At 54.1% G+C, this 20,376-nt stretch overlaps 1 protein-coding gene across 5 annotated transcripts in view; it reads right to left on the bottom strand.

The window, feature by feature from the left end:
- The window catches only part of ARHGEF10L (Rho guanine nucleotide exchange factor 10 like), a 147,821-nt gene extending 128,734 nt beyond the window's left edge, over positions 1 to 19,087 (bottom strand). For 4 of the 5 annotated variants that reach the window (XM_070404203.1, XM_070404202.1, XM_070404204.1 and 1 more), the window contains exon 1: positions 18,998 to 19,087. The gene's annotated coding sequence lies outside the window, so the exon portion shown is untranslated. Of the gene's footprint in view, positions 1 to 3,480; positions 3,587 to 18,997 lie in introns of those variants that run through there. The other variant, XM_070404200.1, reaches the window with a different exon arrangement.
- Positions 19,088 to 20,376: the final 1,289 nt, after the last annotated feature.

Below are 20,376 nucleotides of genomic sequence, written 5' to 3'. Positions count from 1 at the left end.
CGAGGGACTGGGATGCAATCTGTGCGCTCAGAATTGAGGTGCTGTGAGCGAGAGGGAGTCTACTGCCAAGCTCCAGACACTGCTCCCGTCAGAGAAAAATCCCCCTGAACCACATAGCCTTCATTTCTATTATAATCCTATGGGACCACCATCATATGTGCCTAAACATTATGTATGTATAATATAAATACAAACGCATAAAAGACACAAATAAACACATAGGTTATAGTGAAGTAATTAGAAGTACTGTGTTTCGAGTTATCCTTGCTTCTATTATAACTTTTAAAATATATTTTTATTGATTTCAGAGATGAAGGGAGAGGGAGAGAGATAGAAACATCAATGATGAGAGAGAATCATTGATGGGCTGCCTCCTGCACACACCCCTACTGGGGATCCAGCCTGAAACCTGGGCATGTGCCCTTGACTGGTATGGAGCCCAGGACCCTTCAGTCCCAAGCCAATGCTCTATCCACTGAGCCAAACCAGCTAGGGCTAGTATAACCTTTTTAACTGTAAATTTATAGGTGTACAATTTTTTTTATAAAGGCTGTGTCTAACAGCCAGCTCATAAAATTCCTCAAATACAGTGATCAGCTCTCATGCTTTGGTACAAACTTGCCCCAGCACACCACTGCCCAGGGCCCAGCACAGCCTTGTAAGGACAGCCACTCCTGGGAGCTCTCTCGGCCCAGGGCCCCAAAGGAAGGTGGCTCTGATGGCCTCCAGCGAGACAAACAGAGACCAAGGAACTCTCCAGGGACCCACGGCCAGGACTGGGCTGAGCTGGGGCCCAGGTGGCACGGTGGGGTGGACAGAGAACTTGGGCCCACTTTGCTGCTTATGAATCTGATTCTCTTTCCTGGACTTCAAACCCCTTGAGGGCAAGAAGAGTGGCCCATTCACCAATGTCCAGCCGGGTGATGAGAACACAAATGCGGTGAAGACAAGCCTTCACAAAACAGCAAGGACTGGGCGGTCGGGGAGACCCAGGCGTGAGTCCTCCGCTGACTGTGACCTTCCGCTGTGGTTCATTTTTCTCATCTGTAAAATGGGTATGAACCCATCTTCCCTGCCTAAGTATCAGGGCTGTTGTAGAAACAAAGAGATTTCGACCTGAAAAGGTGATATGAATCTAAGTTACTATTATCATATAGACACATCACCCACTTTATCTTTTCTAAACTTATCTGATTAAGATTCTATGCTTGCCACTCTGCTCCTTGCCCGATTTAAGGGAACACACATGTGAAGCAGCTAGCCCAGCACCTGGCACTTACCAGATACTACCAATATCTGTTAATTCATTTACTATTTATCTAGTTAACAGCAGGCTTTCCACCTACACTAATCTGGTACTGGTACCAAAGAGCCCACCAGCTACACCCCCTCCCCAGACGCCTCCCAAGTTAAAACTTGAAAGAGCAGAATTTAGGAACCGTTCATTACTGGACATGCACTTAATCAGCAACTATTTATCGAGCACCTACTATGTGTCAGGCCCTGTTCCAGGACAGACATGGTCCTTGCTCTCCAAGGCTTACAGTCCCCTGAGGGTATAGAGCAGTGATGGTGAACCTACGACACGCGTGTCAGAGGTGACACGCGAACTCATTTTTTGGTTGATTTTTCTTTGTTAAATGGCTATAAAATAAATATCAAAAATATAAATCTTTGTTTTATTATGATTGCAAATATCAAAAAATTTCTATATGTGACACGGCACCAGAGTTAAGTTAGGGTTTTTCAAAATGCTGACACGCCGAGCTCAAAAGGTTCGTCATCCCTGGTATAGAGCCACCCTCACTACAATGAGGCTGGAGCAGCATCGTGAACAAGGATCCGTGAGCCTCTCTGACGGGCTGAGAGGAAGAGATCCCAGGTGAGAAGTGAAGAGGCGAAGGGTAGGACCAGCTTTCCATGGAGGGAACAGCAATGGTGCAGGGTCTTTGGTGGAAGAGGAGGGGCAGGGACCTCAGGAAGGCAAGCGTGAGGGAGCAGAGTGAGAATCAGACCCGGCACAACCGTAGGCCTCACCAGGCACGAGGAGGGTTCTGAGTGTCACCCTGGAGCCTGAGGGAGGGGCAGGACAGCCCCCACGGTCTCAGGGAGCTTGGAGAGTTCCAGACGGGGCCTCCTGTCTAGTCTGTGTGTCGGAGGACTGGACACCGCGGGGTACAGCGCTGGATGGATAGACAGATGGATGCTGCAGCTGATGGCCATGCGGGCAGGGCTGCAGGGAAGGGCTGAGCACTTTAATGAGTGTGCACAACCTGTCCCCTCTCCCCAGCATCCGAGCAGGAGCAGATGGTGCTTCGGGCGGGCGGGCAGGGCGGGGCTTCCCCTGGATGGATCCCTCAGGAAGGCCAAGGACTTTGAGGCAAGGTCTCGGCTCTAAAGTGGGGGGAAGTGCCACCCACCCACCCCCCACCTCCCTGCTGTGGCCTGAGCCAGGGTCCTCGCGCTCTCCAGGTTAAAAAAGGTTCCTGACCCCTGCCTGGGTCCCCCACCCTGGGACAGGGAGGAGGAAGTCTCCCACATTCTCCCACAACAGGCCTGGGCTCCCCTCTCAGAGACCACCCCTGGGGGCCAGGGCGCTGGCTGACCTTCATCCTCAGCAGGGCCCACCCCGACACCCTTCCCTGCCTCAGGAGTGTCCAGGCCTCACCCCGTTCGATGGCCATGGCCTTCCCGAGGACCAGGGCACCTCTCCTCCTACCCCCTCCTCCATGCAGCCAGCGTCCAGGCTGAGAGCTGCTAGCCCAGCACAGAGGCGCCAGGAGCAGTCCCTGGCTTCAGGCAACCCCAGGGACCCCCAAGGTCAGCAGGGGGAGGTGATGCCTGTGACAGCAGAACTTGAAGGGTCCGTCCATGGACGGAAAGTGAGGCAGAGAGTCACACACACACACACACACACACACACACTGATGCTCAGAAGCCGGTCAGAAGTCATGCAGAGCGATGGGACACAGACTCCCGTGGGGAGTGGGGTGCACACTCACACTCGAAAGGTACACATTCACACTTACACTCAACCCACCCAAGTAGCGACCCCCACACAGAGCAGACCCAGGCTCTGGAGCGCACACCCAGAGACCCGTCCGCACACAGGCTCCCTGGACACGGACAGAGATCGCCGGCTCCCGGAGACACACACACACGCCAGGGCCACGGGGAAGATGCCGGCGTGGACCTCACACCCAGAGGCACCGAGATACACAGACTCACAGACACACCGGGACCCCGGGAAGACACCAGACTCGCGCTGGGAGAGTCAGAGACACACAAAGATCCCGCAGCAGCAAAGACGCGCAAGGGGCCGGGACGCCGGGCAACGGGGCCCTGGGCTCTCCGAGACCCTGGCACAGGGGCGCCCCGGCCCTGGGGTCACCCGGGACCACACCCCCCACTCGCGGAGCCCCTCCCGGGCCGGCGGCGCCCGCGGCCCCCGCCCAGCCCCCGCCCGCGGGCCGCACTCACCCGCTCCGGCCGCGGCCGCGCCTTTGTTGTCCGCGCCGCTCACAAAGGCGCCGGCGGCCGGCTCCGCGCCTCTGCCCTCCGGCCGCCGCGGGCGCCCATGGCCGGGCCGGCCCAGCCCCGCGCCCCGCCCGGCCCGCCGCCGCCACCGAGCCGATGGCCCCGCCGGGAGCGCGCCGCCTCGGAGCGGCCTGGCCCAGCCACCGCGCTCGGCGCCGCCCCGCCGCCCGGCCGCCGCCGCTGAAGTCACCGCTTAACCCCTGGTGGCCGCCGCCGCCGCGCCCCTGCCTGCGCGGGCGCCCCCGGAGGACGGGACGGGGAAGAGGGGAGCCCCCAGCCCCCTGTGGCAGGACGGCTTCTGCCCTCCCGCTGGCCCTGCTCCGATCAACCTGACCCAGCGCACCACGGGGAAACTGAGGCCACAGGGACCCCTCACTCCTCCACTCCCAGTGTCCCCTCCCACTTCCCTGCTTCTCCCGCCAGAAGCCCCCACACACCATCCCATTCCCCTAAGTGCCGCACACGCACCCGGGGCTGCGGCTTCTCCTTCCGCACTTTCAGGAGTTTGCCAGGTGTCTCCGGGGAGGTTGAGATGCCTGGGCTGGCCCCAGGGTGGAAAACCCCGGGCCTGTGACGCCCTGCCTGCTGGCCCAGAGCCCTTCAGTCCCTCCGTGTCCTTGCACCTCAGTGTTCTGACCCCAGGGGCTGCAGGCATGAAGGGTTTGCTAAGCTGAGTGAGAACATCTCACCCAACTGGCAACAGCCCTGCATGTGGCCCCATCTTCCTGATGAGGAAACTGAGGCTCAGCTGTAACTTGCCCAAACTCACCCGGCAAGGAAGTGGTGGAAAGCAGATCCTAGCACCTCCTTCCTTCCAGCCTCTAAAGCTGCCAAAATCGCTAGCTACTCCCTCCCAGAATTCCAAAGAGGGCCTGCAGATATGATGCAATTAATTAGACTTATCAGGCCATTAATTAAGATGATCCCCGGAGTTATTAAACACTGCCCTGCTACCTCTCAATTTACAATGCAATTCACACTCAGGCTTATCAGCAATTACTCCTGGGTTGGTAATAAGGATTCTATAGACTCCAGAGGGCACAGGTGTATGCGGGCTGGAATCTTTGTCAGCCTGTATTCGTCCATTCATGCAGCCAGCAAAAAAACATTATTTTTTAAACTACTCCCTACGCGTCAGGCACCAGCCTTAGGGGCTAGGCATGAAACAAGGAACCAGGCAGACCCCAGCCCTGCCCCCTCGGTTCTCAGAGGCCAGGAGGAGACACACAGAAACAGGCCACTTGCAGTGTGCTGAGACAAGCCACCCTCGGGCCACCCTCACTGAAGCCACCTTATTCATGGGTTGGTTTGTTCATTGTCCTGCGCCACACTAGAACATAAGCCCCATCGAGCTTGTATTAAGACTTGTTCACAGGCGCTGTGGGAAGCCCCAGGCCTACAGCAACCCTGGACTCATAGTAATTGGCCAGTAAATATTAGTTAAGCACTCACTACGTTCCAGACATCATTCTAGGCGCAGGAGACATCAGTGAACAAACCAGGCTTGGTCCTTGCCCTGCTGGAGCTTCCATTCCAGGGGTGAATGAACGGTGGCCGTGACCGCAGAGAGGGAAGTTTCTGGAATGCTAGCAAAGCAGCAAGGGCATCTCCGGATGTCCATTGGGTGACCGGGGCTCATTGAACCTTGGACCAGAATTTAGATATTCTGAACCTGCATTCGCAGCCTTGCAGACCTGCTCCTACCCCCGTCCCTGGCCTTCTAGTTTTCCTCCTGGGCCTGAGCCCTCCTGAGCCCTCCAGCTGAATGCCCGCCCCTCTTTGGTTGCAGGAGGCTCACCCTCCCTCCCAGGAACATCAGAAGCCCTAGCATGCCCTCGAGGACCCCCCACATGGCCTTCGCTCCCTGAGCGCCTCTGCTCTGAGCGCCAAAGCACTCTGAGCTTGGGTTGGTTGCTTTAGTTTTGTTGAGTTGGCTCCAGGCGTGTACTGATTTGAAATCTCTCCAGTTTGAGGGCAGCTATGATCCAGGCTTGAGGACAGGGGCCATCCCCCAGTCCCCCAGAGCCCAGCCCAGGTTGGGATCATGAGAGGATCAAAATAGATTTCAGTGGACACCCTCAAACCCTTAGCAGTAGAACCCTCGGGATCCAGGGTTGCAACCCGCCAGCTCATAGACCAATGGAGCTGCAGAAGCATTTTGCTTCACCCATAGTGGTGTTGTTATTGTTGTTGCTAATTAGTTACCAACAATTAACAGTTAGGAGATTTCCCATAGAAAGCAGACTGCTGGCTTCTCTTAACAAATCTGAAGATCTGGTGATGCCAGGCCCCCGTTCCCACGTGGTCACCCTCTGCAGGCCCCAGGGAGCCTGGCTCCTTACCAGAGCTGTGCCCTCCGCTTGCCTCTATCCCTCCCAGCCCTATATAACCCATCTGACTTGGAGGCCTCTCCTCTGTGAATTAGTGTTTTTACTGCACTTTCTACTCTACATTGTACTTTTAGGAGAAAGAAACACATACTTGAGAATAAATAAGCCTGCAGCCCTAACCTACCAGGCTGGCCCCAGGCCCCAGGCCAGGCCAAATTCTCCAACATTCTTTTCTTTTCTTTTTAAATCTTTTTTTTTTTCCCCCAGAGAGGAAAGGAGAGGGAGAGAGAGATAGAAACATCAATGATGAGAGAGAATCATCTATCAGCTGCCTCCTGCACGCCCCACACTGGAGAGCGAGCCTGCAACTCTGGCATGTGCCCTGACCAGGAATCAAACCATGACCTCCTGGTCCATAGGTTGATGCTCAACCACTAAGCTACACCGGCCATGCTCTCCTACATTCTTGATCTCTTCGCCATTGCCCTCTTCTGACACACACACACCCCTTCTCGCTCGCCTCCCAGCTTCACATTTTAGGCTCCACAGCACAAATGAATGTGCAAGGTGTTTGGCTGGGCCTTTGCCCATACTGTTCCCTCTGCTGCCATCCCCCAGACACTGTGGCTAACTGCTTTTTGCTGCTCTCAATGTAAACGATACCTTCTCAAGGATCTCTTTTCTAGTGCCCCCAGATTCGACGCTGGGGCTCCCACGTGTCCTGTGCTCCCCGCATCAGTGTACCCATCCTACCGTGTTGTGCGGTATATTTGCCCCATGTCTCCCCTATTCTGTGCATCCTGGGAGCTGGGACTCGGCTGTCACTCTCACTGGAATCCCCAACACCTGGGACAGAGCCTGGTCGAGCATAGGCAGGAGACAAATATTTGCTAAATAGATGAATTAATGGGTTTCAATCGCCACAAAAGGAACAAAAAGAACTTCTGGGAACATTTCCATGTCCCGGAACATTCCATTAACCAGAATTCCCCACTCCCTGAGCGTTCTGGTGAGGACAGGATTTACTGTGCAAGGTCATCATGAATGACACTGCCGAGTGGGACTGGGGCTCTGCTCTCCCTTGTCTCCGCCGCCGGCCTAAGAAAGAGGGAGGGCATGCAGGTGGTACTTTCCACTGGCCAGAGAGGCTAAGTGACTTGCCCACGGTTGCCTAGCGAGCTGGTGGCAAAGTCAAGATGGAAACCCAGGCCCGGCCGGCGTGGCTCAGTGGTTGAGCGTCCACCTATGAACCAGGAGGTCATGGATTGATTCCCGGTCAGGGTTCCATCGCCAGTGTGGGGCATGCAGGAGGCAGCCGATCAATGGTTCTCTCTCATTGATGTTTCTATCTCTCTCGCCCTTCCAAAAAATTTTTAAAAAAGAAAAAAAAAGAAAAAGATGGAAACCCAGGGCTGCTGCCTCTGCCTCCCTTCCACTGGCCTGGGTCCAAAGAGGTCAAAAAGGACGTGGATGGAAGGAACAGTGGATTTCTCAAGCCCAGATGCCACCCTCACACTGGCAGTACAAACGGAGAGCGGGCAGGAAACTGTCAGTCCTCCACACTTACTGTATCATCAAAGCCATCATGAGCAGGCTCTCATCTGAGAGGGGCTGGATCACATCCTCATTATACAGTCTATCTAACCAAGATGAAGCCCTCTTCCCCTACACTCCTGGCCCTGTAAGTAGGATGGGCACTTGGAAGGGGCTTGGATGCCATTGAGCAACCCTCCAAGCCTCTCAGATTCCTCACAACCCAAGACCTGCATCTGCAGGGAGCAAGCCAAGGTCCAGGCACAGGTCACAGTTGGAGGTGGTTGCAGGGGCTCAGGTGGGAGAGAAACTTGACTTCTCTGAGCTACTATTTTATGGGCCTTGGTGTCAGGGAGAGGCCGGTCTGAGCAATTCATTCTCTTGGGGATGTAATCTCAACATTTTCCCAAGACAACCCTGGGACGGGTATACAGCGCATGTCCAGTGGGCTGGACATGGACACAGGACAGGGCTCCGGGCCTGATTGCTCATGAGCTCTCTGTAGGACCCTGAGAACAGCCCTCAACCTCTTTCATTTCATTTTTTTTTTCCCCAGAGAGGAAAGGAGAGGGAGAGAGAGATAAAAACATCAATGATGAGAGAGAATCATCTCTGTGTAAAGTGGGAACAATACTCTTGTTGCTCTCTTCGAACTCACAGAATTTGAAGGATCAATCCAGTATTGTCGAACAGAGATTTTTTTCAACTTCTCACTGACAAAATTAAATAAATATGCTTTTTGAGACTATATTATCATAAACAGTCATAACTACTATTTATGAGAGGCAATCTAGTACAGTCATGGTCAAGAGTTCAAACTCTTGGGATTCTCACTGTTAGGAAGGGAATTATTAATATGGAAAGGGAGAGGATAGAATGAACCCTGTGGTGGTGAAAGTATTGGTGTGAGTTCATAGCTCTGTCCACCAAGAGGACCTGGGAGCAGGAATATCCCAATAGCAATGAGCACACCTAGCAACTAGATCATGGTTTCAAAATATCATTCTCTACTCACAGGAACCAGAGCTCCTTGGAGAAATGGCTGATTCCGGGGGGGAAATAGGTTGAGTCTGAAACATATTGTGCCAGAAATTAATAAATTGCTCAAGCCCAGCCAGCATAGCTCAGTGGTTGAGCATCAACTTATGAACCAGGAAGTCACGGTTTGATTCCCAGTCAGGGCATATGCCTGGGTTGCAGGCTTGATCCCCAGTCTGGGGTGTGTAGGAGGCAGCCAATCAATGATTCTCTCTCATCATTGATGTTCCTCTCTCTCCCTCCCTCTTTCTTCATCTCTGAAAACAATAAAAATCTATTTAAAATAATAATAAATTGCTAGTGATGAGAACATAGCAAAAGGACACAGAGACCAGCTCAAAGAGGCTCTGAATAGCCAAACTGCGGGCAACTTGAGCATCCAAATAAATAATAATTGTATGGATTTATATTCCATTGAATACAATAGGAAACCAAGAGTCCATACGAATGGAAATAAATAAATGAATGAATGGAAAGTTAGGAATGGCTATTTGCATAGCCTCAAAGTACTTCCCCACAAAAATGCTTTCTAATCATAAGGGGAAAAGAGCAAGTCTACAGGAGACACCTCCTCACCCAAGCGATCAAACCAGGTTGGACCAGTTGTGGGATATTTGACATCACAAATCCCGTGATGTGATGGGCTGAGAAACACAACAGCCTCACTTCATGCTACTCCTGCCAAAGACGCACAACTCACATAGTTGTGAGCAAACATCAAACTCACCCAACCTGAGGGACATTCCTCTGACTGTCTTCTGAAAGGCCAAGGTCACAGAAGCCAAGGAAAGACTGAGGAACTTCTCCAGATTGAAGGAAACTGAAGAGACGCAACAGCTAAATGCCACAGGCGGTTCTGAACCTCCACCCTTTCCTATAAAGGGCCTTTTTGGGACACTAGTTTCCTGGTGTTGACGGCTGCATCATGGTGGTGTAGGACATGTCCTTGTGTGTGGGAAATGCACACTAAAGTGTCCAGAGGTAAGAAACATCATCAGTGGTTGCCTCTCCATGCCTCAGAAGGAAAAAGCCCTACTGGCAACTGTTCTGTAAGTTTGAAGCTATTTCTAAAGCCAGGTGCCTGTGCTGATCTAGAACAAGTTGTTTAATGCTCTGAGCCTCAGTTTATTATCTGTATAGTAATGGGTGAAAGTAATAATACCTGCTTCATATGGGTTGTTTAGAGAATTAAATGAGATAATATTTGATAGTATTTGGAACAGAACTGGGTTCATATACATATTTCAAAATTTTGAAGAGGTGTATCATTTTTCTTTTTCTTCATGCTGTTCCCATCCCCAGGACAAGTGGAAGGGTATAGAATAAGGTGGCACACCCCAGTGCCAAAGGGACCAGGTAGGGGGTAAACATGGGAGAAGCAGGATGAATGTGTGTGACAACTGACACAGATTTCAGGATTGGGGACACCACAGGGAGAGGGGACCCCCCGGAGGCCTGGACAGTTCATGCCCTAGAAAGGGGGCAGTCACCACCTGTCCTAATAAATGCATCACTATGCCCAGTGTCTCCAGAGCTTTCCCTTCTCCCCAAACCAGAAACCCAGATTTCTAACTGAAATCCCCCAATTTTTTTTAAGTCTTGCCTTTTTTTTTAAATATATATTTTATTGATTTTTTTACAGAGAGGAAGGGAAAGGGATAGAGAGTTAAAAACATCGATGAGAGAGAAACATCAATCAGCTGCCTTCTGCACACCCCCCACTGGGGATGTGCCCGCAACCAAGGCACATGCCCTTGACCGGAATCAAACCTGGGACCCTTCAGTCCACAGGCCGACGCTCTATCCACTGAGCCAAACCGGTTTTGGGTTAAGTCTTGCCTTTTTAAAAACTATCTTTTTATTGATTTCAGAGATTAAGGGAGAGGGAGAGAGAGATAGAAACATCAATGATGAGAGAGAAATATAATCCATCGGCTGCTCCTGCATGCTCCTTACTGGGGAATGAGCCTGCAACCCAGGCATGTGCCCTGACCGGGAATCGAACCGTGACCTCCTGGTTCATAGGCCGACGCTCAACCACTGAGCCACACCAGCCGGCCTTCTGATTTTTAATATTGATAACTATTTCCAATTTTAAGTGGGCTAGTAATTTGTGAGCCAAACAGGCCCCAAGTGCCAGCACCAGGAGGAGTTCTGAAAGCTTGTCCCAAACGTTTAGAAACATGGGAACGCCCCTGTAGGTTGACGGGAAAAGCACCAAACCACAATGCATGGTTCTTCTGATGGAGCCTCCGACCAAGATGTGTACAACCCCATGTGCCATGGCAGCCCACTCCTCCCCAGCACAGCTGATTGGACAACAGGGTGAACACCTGACAGAAACTGAGCCAATCAGCTTGCTTCTTCCAGGAACTTGGAATTGCAGAGCTGAGAGGCTGAGTGGGTCAAATGCCCATGGACGCTGAGCCTGAACCATCACACAGGACTGGGGCCAGCATCCAGGCTGCCACAAACCACAGCCAAGTTCAAGCTGAGGTTCTGGAGGATCAGAAATGCCAGAGGAAAGACAAAAGAACGAAAGCAAGCAGGCGTACAGAGTAAGGTGGGAGAAAAAGACAGGGAGCCGGAGACCGTGCAGCCCTGGGAGGCATTCCCAGCAGTGATGGCAAACGCTCCCAATGCACTCTCTCCACACGTGCTCTGTTTAACCTCTGTGCAACCATTAATTCACTGAATCCTCACAGCACCCCTATAAAGTAGGTACTTCTATCAGGTTTTACGGGAGGAAACTGAGGCACAAAGACATCCTGTCCTAGCCTTGAGTGTCCATCAGCATGTCCTGTTGTGTCCTTACGAGAGCCCCCACCCTGTACCTGTACTCACCTGCGTGGATTTTATTCCTGTGAGGAGAGGAGCGGGTCATTAATATTCAGGTAGTGCCCACTGCCCGTGGCTACTGCTCTGTGCAGGGTGAGGAGGGATTCTGGGACCAATTAAGGCAACCCCAAACATCCTGCTCCAGCCTTCCTGTATCTCCCTAACTGGAAAATACGAGGGGTTTGTAAAGGGGAAGTTTCACAGCCTGGGGCACCAAAGGCAGCTGCAAACACAGACCCCACAAGCCCCGTATGCCAGCCCAATTCACAGGAGGAAGCCAGCCTCCTCCTCGAGGGTCTGCAGCCTCCTCCTCGGGGGTCTGCAGCCTCCTCCTCGGGGATCTGCAGCCTCCTCCTCGGGGTCTGCAGCCTCCTCCTCGAGGGTCTGCAGCCTCCTCCTTGGGGGTCTGCAGCCTCCTCCTCGGGGGTCTGCAGCTTCCTCCTCGGGGGTCTGCAGCCTCCATGGGACACGCAGGCAGAGAGGCTTGCAGCTCTCTGTGAGCCGAGGGAGGCTGGGTTTCTCTGCTTGGGGCCTGGCCAAGGAGCCAGAAAGGACAAGGAGGCAAGGTCTTCGCTTCCTGGCATCAGGTTACTGCCCGTATCCAGGCTCGGGCTGCTAGGAGAAGCTCCGGGCATGAGAGCTGCTGGTCAGCTGACAGCAGACTTGTTCTGGAAGCTGCCATCAGGATGAAGAGAGTGTGGCACTGGCTGTTGAGGGTGGGGAGCGGGGAAGGCGCCTGGGGCCAGGCTCAGCCTCCAGCCCTGCCAAGCAGACCAGGCTGGGGACGGGGGTTGAACAGAAGGCCTCCAGGAGGGAAGGCCCGGGTCTGGGGATGGGAGGTGCTGAGCTGCCAGCCTGGGACTGCGGTGGCTGTGGCAGGAGGGCCCGGCTACGCCTGCAGCCTGGCACCAGCCCCAGAAACCTTCAGTGTCCCCTCCCGTTTGACCGCCCAGGGCTGGAAGGTTCCATAAGCTCCCTGATCTCTCAGATGAAAGACGCTTTCTAAGAGTCATAAAGCCCATCCCCTCTCGGAACAATGGGCCCTTATCCCGCCGTGTCCTTCACATAAACTGCCATTAGCAATGCACCAGAAGCTGCAGGCAGGAGCTTTATAGACTGGGTTTCTGGACCAGCCCCAGCGTTCATTAACATCCACTCCCTCACCCTCCGTGGAGCCTGCAAAATCACTCCAGATTACAGAGTTCCACAGTGTGCTCGGCCTACAGGCCACCCCGCAAGGAAGCGGCCTTTGTCCCGGTTTATGAATAAAGAAACAGACCCAGAGAGGCTAGGTGCTGGCCCAGGGTCACACAGCAGGAGAGTGGAGGAGGCGGGGTTGGAACCCCGAGTCCCAGCTCCTTCCCCCATACCACGTGGCCTCGGGTTATGATCACTCGGTCCTGCTGCCGAAATTCAGGAGGTTAAGCCCAGAGATTTTCTTGGGTTTTCTCCTGGAACTAAGCATCTTCTGAGACCTCAACGCCTTTACCAGATGGTCCTATTGACCTACCCAAGGCAGATGGTCCTATTGACCTACCCAAGGTGCCAGCAGAGGGAGAGTGGGGCGGGCCACTTCTGAAGGGAGAGCACATCAGGCACAGGTATAAAGGACCCCAGCCCCTTCCCTCGGGTGAAATCACAGTCCTTCACCGCATCTCACATTCACACTCCCAAGGCCAGTTCACCCCCTTCCTCCTCTGAAGGCCGCCGTTGATGACAGCCCCCCTCCACTGAGCCTTTACACGCTGGCCCCGTGCTCTTCATGCATGAATGCATGTCTTCTTGCAAGAATCTACAGAATGGCTGCTTTCAAGATCCCCTTTTGGAGAGAGGTAAGTAGCCTCCCTAAGGTCACACAGCAAGTAAGCAACAGATTCCAGGTGTATCTGAGTCTACCTCACTGTGTCTCCCCAAGTCTTCACACTGTGGGGTTCAGCAGACACTCCATTCCCCCAGCACAGGGGCTGTTCCCCACCTCTGCCTCCCTTGGTATCCTGGCTCCCCTCAGCTTCTGGGAGCTTTCCAGGGGGCCTACACCAGCCCCCACAAAGGCAGCCTGTAGCCTTTGGATGAATGGATGGTTGGACAGATGGATGGACACACAAATGGAAGGATGGAAGTATGGATGGATGCGTGGGTGGATGGATGGATGATGGATGGATGATGGGTGGATGGATGGATGGATGGATAATGGATGGATGGATGGATGGATGGATGATGGATAGATGGATGATGGATGGATGGATGGATGGATGGATGATGAATGATCAGTGGATGATGAATGGATGGATGGATGATGGATGAATGAATGGATGATGGATGGATAATGGATAATGATGGATAGATGATGGATGGATAAATACAATAGAAAAATAAAAGGAAAAGAGCTAGAAAACAATACATACCTCCTGTACTCCCAGCCACCCACCCCCTCAGTGAAGCAGGAGGAAGCTGGGAGCAGTTTCTCTGCTAATTGGGAAATCCCCTGGCCAAGATTCCAGGGAAAGCCGAGAAGAGTGTGCTGACTACTAGGGGAGGGAAAAGAAGCGCCATGGGGGAGATGGCTTTGAGACAGCTGAAAGTGAGCAGCATGGAGTCCCATCACACGTTCCCCCTTCCAGGGAGCTTTGGGACAACATAAAACGAAACAACATACGAATAGTAGGGGTGCCAGAACAACAGAAAGAGGAACAAGGATTAGAAAACCTATTCAAAGAAATAATATCAGAAAACTTCCCTGAGGTGGGGAAGAAAAAAGTCACACAAGCACAGAGAGTCCCAAACAAGGTGAAGCGTTCCTCCTTCCAGAAACCACCCCTCTGCCGTGAGTTTCAGCTGCTCCATCCCAAACCACATCTCTGAACTGGGGGGCAGCCACAAAATGTGCCCAAGTAGATCCCCTGCCCTGTGCTGCCAGGACTGGGCCTAAGAACAGAGCTGCGCCAGGCCCTGGGGACCAGGCCCAGCCCATCCCCTGGGCACCATCTGCGAATTCTGGAGCAGCCACCAGGAGCCTTGAGCTTCAGGGGGCTTGTTCTCTAGTTAATTTAAAAGCTCTCCTGCTTGACCCTGACCAGATAGCTCAGGGGGTTAGAGCATCGTCCCAGTGTGCCAAGGTTACAGGTTCATCCCCAATCAAGGCACATGCAGGAATCAACAACGAATGCATAAGTAAGTGGAACAACAAATCAATGTTTCTCCCTCTCTTTCTCCTCTCCCTTCCTTTCTCTCTCTAAACGCAATCAATAAATTAAAACAAATTTTTCATTAAAAAAATAAAAAACCTCACGCTGATCCTCAAAGTCCCATGCCTCGTGATTTCTGATCATCAGCTTGAGCCGGCCAGCTAGATCTGAGGTCAGATCAGTGTGAAGCAGGCTGTCCTCCTCCCCACTCACCCCTGCAGGGCCCTGGGCTTCCGCAAGACACAGCGCCAAAGAAAACCAGCGGTCCCGGGAGAGCGGGCATTGCAACATGGGGCCAGTTTCGCAGTGTTAAAGAGGAAGAGGAGAGACTATAAAGCCCAGGACCACTCCTACCACCTGGAGACCTCCGCTCCTCTGCAGGGACACGGCATTGAGGCCCTGGACAGCGGGTGAGGCGTCCTGACAGCCAAGGGCCTTACCTACTAGTATTTGCCAGAAGCGAGAGATTGGGATGGCACTGGGACCTTTTTCTGAGCACTTATTATGCGCCAGGCCAGGTGCTCTGCCTGGGTTAATGCACAGCCTTCATCACACCTCAGTGAGTTCGGTATTAATATCTTCCTTTTCAGTTACATAACCAAGACCAAGTTAACTCCCCCAAGTTCACACGGTCAGAAGGGACAGAGCTGGGGTTTGACCCCTAGTCTGACCCCAAAGGCCATGCTTTCTCCGCGGACAGCAAGGTGAAAAGGCCACAGGACGGCTCTCCCCCGCAGTTGGGCAAACATGGGCATCCTGAGTTTATCCCAAAATTGGCCAGGCAGAATCGGAGCAGTTTTTATGGAGACCAATCCAGCCTTCGCCAGTTCCCATGTAGCAGAAGCAAACGCAGCCTCCCCCACATTCCTCAGCTTAGCGGGAAGGCGGGGGAGGTGGCGGCGAGCCCAGAGGGCAATTCAGAGACTTTCAGAGCTGGACAGGCCCTTAGCCATGACCCAAGCCACCCCTTCTCCTCTCACAGAGGGGGAAACCGAGGCCTGGAGAAGGCAAAGGATTTTGCTCAAGGCCACACAGGGTGAGGGATGGAATGAGAGTCGAGGCAGCCTCCTGGCTCGAAGCCCGGGGTCTCCTCCTCCACCCCAGCCTGCCTCAGACAAGCCAGGACATTGGAGCCCCTTCTATCAGATCAAATGAACAGTTATCAGATGTAATTATGCCTTTGCTCAGCAAGAGAGCCAGGGAGAAGGGTCACCCGTTGCCTCCCTGCGTCCGCCGAGTGGGTTGGCTGGAGCAGGAGCAGGGGCCAGGCCCCTGTGGCCAGGAGAGCCCCCAGTTCCTGGCCCCTTAGAACAAGGACTGCCTCTGTCCCCCAGACAAGGAAGGGTGGGGGAGGGCCACGTGGGAAAAGGCCTGAGTGGGGAGCTAGGGGCTCACTTGGTGGCAGCCGCCCCCCCCCCCCCCCCCCCCCCCCGCCACCTTCCACCTACCTGCTGAGCTGCTGGGAACTTGCTCCCATGAGTCTGCCCTTGAATCTGAAGAGTGGGTGTCCCCAAACCCACTCACTGCTCCGAGCCTGGGTCCCTGAGAGACCCCCATCCCAGGGAGCTGTCTTGTCACAGTGGGAGGATACTCACTTCTGGAAACACACAGACCGGGTTCAAGTCCCTGCTTCCCCGCCTACCAGTCCTGGGACCTTGCCCCTCTGGGTCTCAGCTCCCTGCTCCAAAGCCAGCCTGTGCTCCCAGCTCCCCAGGCGGCTGTGGGGATTAACTGTCAAGGCCGTCCCAGGCGCAGAGGGGACGGAGACGCTGCTTGGGGAGTTTACTCTCGTCATACTAACTTCCAGCCATGACGATGATTCACAGCCCTCGGGAGAGCAGCCCCTGTCCCCAGAAAGGGTGACTCGGGCCCCAGGAGGCTGGGTGGCTTACCCACACCTCTTAGAAGCAACCAGATGCCCCGCCCAGCCCAGCCCAAGGCACTGAATGGGAAGAGCCTAAAACCCAGAGCCCACCAAGCTGGGTCCTGACCTTGGCTGCACCATGAGCTCAGCATGTGGGTTAGGATGCTGACTTTGGGTGATGTGAGCTTTCAACTTTCTTTTTCTTTTTAATATATTTTTTATTGATTTCAGAGAGGAAGGGAGGGAAGAGAGAGATAGAAACATCAATGATGAGAGAGAATCACTGATCGGTTGCCTCCTGCATGCCCCACACTGGGGATCGAGCCCGCAACCTGGGCATGTGCCCTGACCAGGAATCGAACCGTGACCTCCTGGCTCATAGATCGTTGCTCAACCACTGAGCCACCCAGCTGGGCAGCTTTCAACTTTCTGACTGGTTATTTCAGTGCCACTGACCAGCTGTGTGACCCTGGACACGTGATCTCACCTTTCTGAGCCTCAGCCTCCTCACCTGTGAAGTGGGGGTTGTCAGGACGAGAGGAGCGATGGCACGCAGGATGCTGGCTCAGAGCTTCAGGGAGCGAATAACCAATAAACAGCAATGGAGTTATGGCGGCAGCGCTACTAGGCGACACCCACACCTCCTGCCTCCTTTGCCGGGCTGGAGTCCCTGGGAACTCCTGAAGCCTGTGTCTGGGGTTGTCCTGGGCTACTTGCTTTTAACCCCCCTCCTGTCCCTCACTGCAGATCATCCTGCACGTCATTGACCATTTGTCCTGCACCTGCCACCGGGGGCTAGTCAGGCAGGCCGTGGTCTGCCTCGGAGCTGGAGCAGGCGAGAGGAGAAACGCTTCAAAGGTGACATTTGTACCCCCAGCACCCTGGGAGGCCGGCCAGAGGTTACACACAGTCATCTAAACGTCTCCCTTACACCCGGCCGGCTGGCTCAGGGGTTGAGCATCGCCCGATGAACAGGAGATCAGGGTTCAATTCCTGGTCAGGGCACATGCCCGGGTTGTGGGCTCCATCCCCAGTGTGGGGCATGCAGGAGGCAGACAGGCAATCAATGATTCGCCCTCATCATTGATGCTTCTATGCTTCTCTCCCTCTCCCTTCCTCTCTGAAATCAACAAAAATGTATTTTTAAAAAAATAAAAATAGAAATAAAAAAATAAATGTTCTCCTTTACAACCTCGGCCTCGCCGCACCCGGCCAGACCGGCGCCCCCCCCCCCCACCCCCCCGTAAGTCTCCTTGTCTCCTGGCAGCAGTCACAGGAGGGGGCTAAGGATGTGGTCAGAGTCCAGAACCAAACTTGTCTAGTGTCAAATCTCAGCTCTCCTTTTCGAGCTGTGAATTTTTGAGTAAGTTGTTTACCCTCTCTGTGCCTGTTTCCTCAGCTAGAAACAAGAATCTATACTAATAAAAGGGTAACATGCTAATTAGACCAGATGTTTTCCGGACATCCTTCCTGACAACGCCGGGCCAGCTGAAGCTGCCCCGCCCCCCATCCCAGTCCCAGGTGCCTGGGCCAGGCAGAGGAGGGAAGCTTGGGTCCCAGGTGCAGGCAGGGGCAGAGGCGGTTAGGGGCGATCAGGCTAGCAGGGGAGCAGTTAGGGGCAGTCAGGCAGGCAGGCAGAGGTGGTTAGGGGTGATCAGGCAGGCAGGCGAGCGGTTAGGAGCCAGAAGTCCCAGATTGCGAGAGGGATGTCCCAAATTGGAGAGGGTGCAGGCCAGGCTGAGGGACCCCCCCACTCCAGTGCACGAATTTTGTGCACTGGGCCTCTAGTGATCATATTAATACCTCACAGGGTGCCGGGAGAATTAAATGAGTGCTCTGTTAGCAAAGTGCCTGGCACAAAGCAAGCATCCGGCAAGCATGCTTTTCACCAAACATCGGCCGCACAAACAAGAGACACTGCCTCCAACAGCCGTGAGCTCGCCGTGAGCTCGCCATCACCGCAGACACTCAAGCCACCACTGAACAGCCACATGGGGGAGTCACGGGGCCAGGACTGCCTGGTGCCTTTAAAAGGCTTCTGAGTGTGAGCCCATAAAGTCGCGCCAGTGGAATTGTGGGCATTGCATTCCTCCTTCCCAGCATGGGAAGAGGGCTACCAGGGCGGTGGGGGCAGGAACAGAGGAGCAGGCACGAAGGAGGCAGAGCCCTGGGAGGGGAGGCCACAGCCCCCTCTGGCTTCCCCCTCCCCCACCCCACTCTGTCACCCATTCACAGTGTGACCTTGAGTTACCCCCCATATTCTAAGCCTCACTTTTCCCAGCTGCACAATGATGCCATTGAACTAGGTGTTCTTGAGGCCATATCAAGTGCAATCATCAAACTCTGTGACCCTAAGAAGGGGGTGGGGGGAAGCTCTCACCACACTCACCCCTGAGAGGCTCCCTCTGCATCCTTCACCCCCACTTTGCTCTGACCTGCCCCACAGGTGGCCACAAGGGTCAGGGTCACATCTACTGAGGCTCCCAGCAGAGTTCCCTCCGACAAACCCCAGCACAAGGCGCCCCTAAGCCCCGTCGCCACCTGGGAAGGGAAGGGTGTCCCTGGGCCAGGGTGTCAACAACGGAGAGACCCACCCCCACGCCCAGTGAGTGCCAAAGCCTCCTCCTCCAGCTCAGAGAGAAACAGAGATGTTTAAAAACCCAAAACCTGACCTGGATTCTGTGTGGTCCAATTCCGGCCGCGGGGTCCCCACTGGCAGGACAGATCCCAGCTGTCTCAGCAGCTGGCAAGGCAGGAAGGCGCCGCGCACCAGCTCTCCCTGTGGCGCTGTGTGTACAGGTGGGTGAGTCATTCACCTGCTAGACCAGCTGAGCTAGTGTGAATAAAGATGGGGACCTGCAAAGGGGGGTGCAGGCAGAAAGGCTGAGCATTGACAGCGGCCCGCTGGCCCAGGAAGGGGCACCGGGCCTGAGCACAGGGGAGCGTTGGAAGTTCACCCATGGACCAGGACCAGGAGAAGGTGGAAAAGCACACCCTTTGACAGTGGAAAGTTCCGGGTTTGAATCCCTGCCCCTTCCAGCTGCATGGCCTCGCCTCTCCAAGCCTGTTTCCCTCTTGTTCCACTGGAGTGGACCCAATCTGACAAGGTTCTGGTGAGACGTGCACGAGGCTGTGGGGAAAGGGCCTGGAGTCCCAGCTCCTCCCGATAGACAGTAATCGTGGCTCTGACTCTCCCGTTCGGGAAAGCAGATGGCACACTCGGGACAGGCCTGTGTGCCTTCCTACTGTCAGTGTTGGTGGCCCCCAGATGTTAGCCAGACATCTGCTGTGCTGATTAAGAGCACAGGCATCTCACTCAGGCAGTCGCGTGCGCAGAAAGGTTGCCAGTTCTTTTCTGGGTCAGGGCACGGGCCGGACTGTAGGCTCGATCCCCAGTAGGGCGTGTGCAGGAGGCACCTGATTGATGTTTCTCTCACATTGATGTTTTTCTCTCTCTCTCTTCCCCTCCCTTCCTCTCTCTCTAAAAATCAATAAAACATTAAAAAAAAAAAACAAACGAGAACTGAACTTATTTTTAAAAACTAAGAGCACGAGTATCTGGACATCGGGATCAAGTCATTTAACCTCAAACACTTACTCTGCCCTGACCGTGCGCCCCTGAGGACCCAGGATGGGGGTCTCAGTGGTAGAGCCCCTGCCCTCCAACACCCACACACGGATGCCCGAATCGCCCACCACGCCTGGCCTGGCCTGGCCTGACCTGCTCGCTTTCTGCTACAGGAAACCAACCATCAGGCCAAGGTCCTGGATCAGGGGTTGGCATGCTACGAACCTCGGGCCAAACCCAACCCATCGCCAGTTTTTGTAAATAAAGTTTTATGAAAACACGACCACATCCACTTGCTTTGCAGAGACAAGGGCAGAACAGAGTGATGACAGAGGCTGTAGGGTCCGCAAAGCCAAAAGTGCTTGCTGCCTGGCCTTCCAGAGAAAGTGGGCTGGTCCCTGGCGATGACACGTGATGCCTAGGACGGCAGTGATGACGCCAGTCTAGGTCTCTGTTCCTCTCACATCTCTTAGCCACTAAAAA

Source organism: Myotis yumanensis, unplaced genomic scaffold, assembly GCF_028538775.1.
Source record: "Myotis yumanensis isolate MYYU_CA2020_CCGP unplaced genomic scaffold, mMyoYum1.0.hap1 SCAF_2, whole genome shotgun sequence".
NCBI lineage: Eukaryota > Metazoa > Chordata > Mammalia > Chiroptera > Vespertilionidae > Myotis > Myotis yumanensis.
Note: the sequence above shows the minus strand (reverse complement) of the source record. Positions and strands in the feature narration are given on the sequence as shown.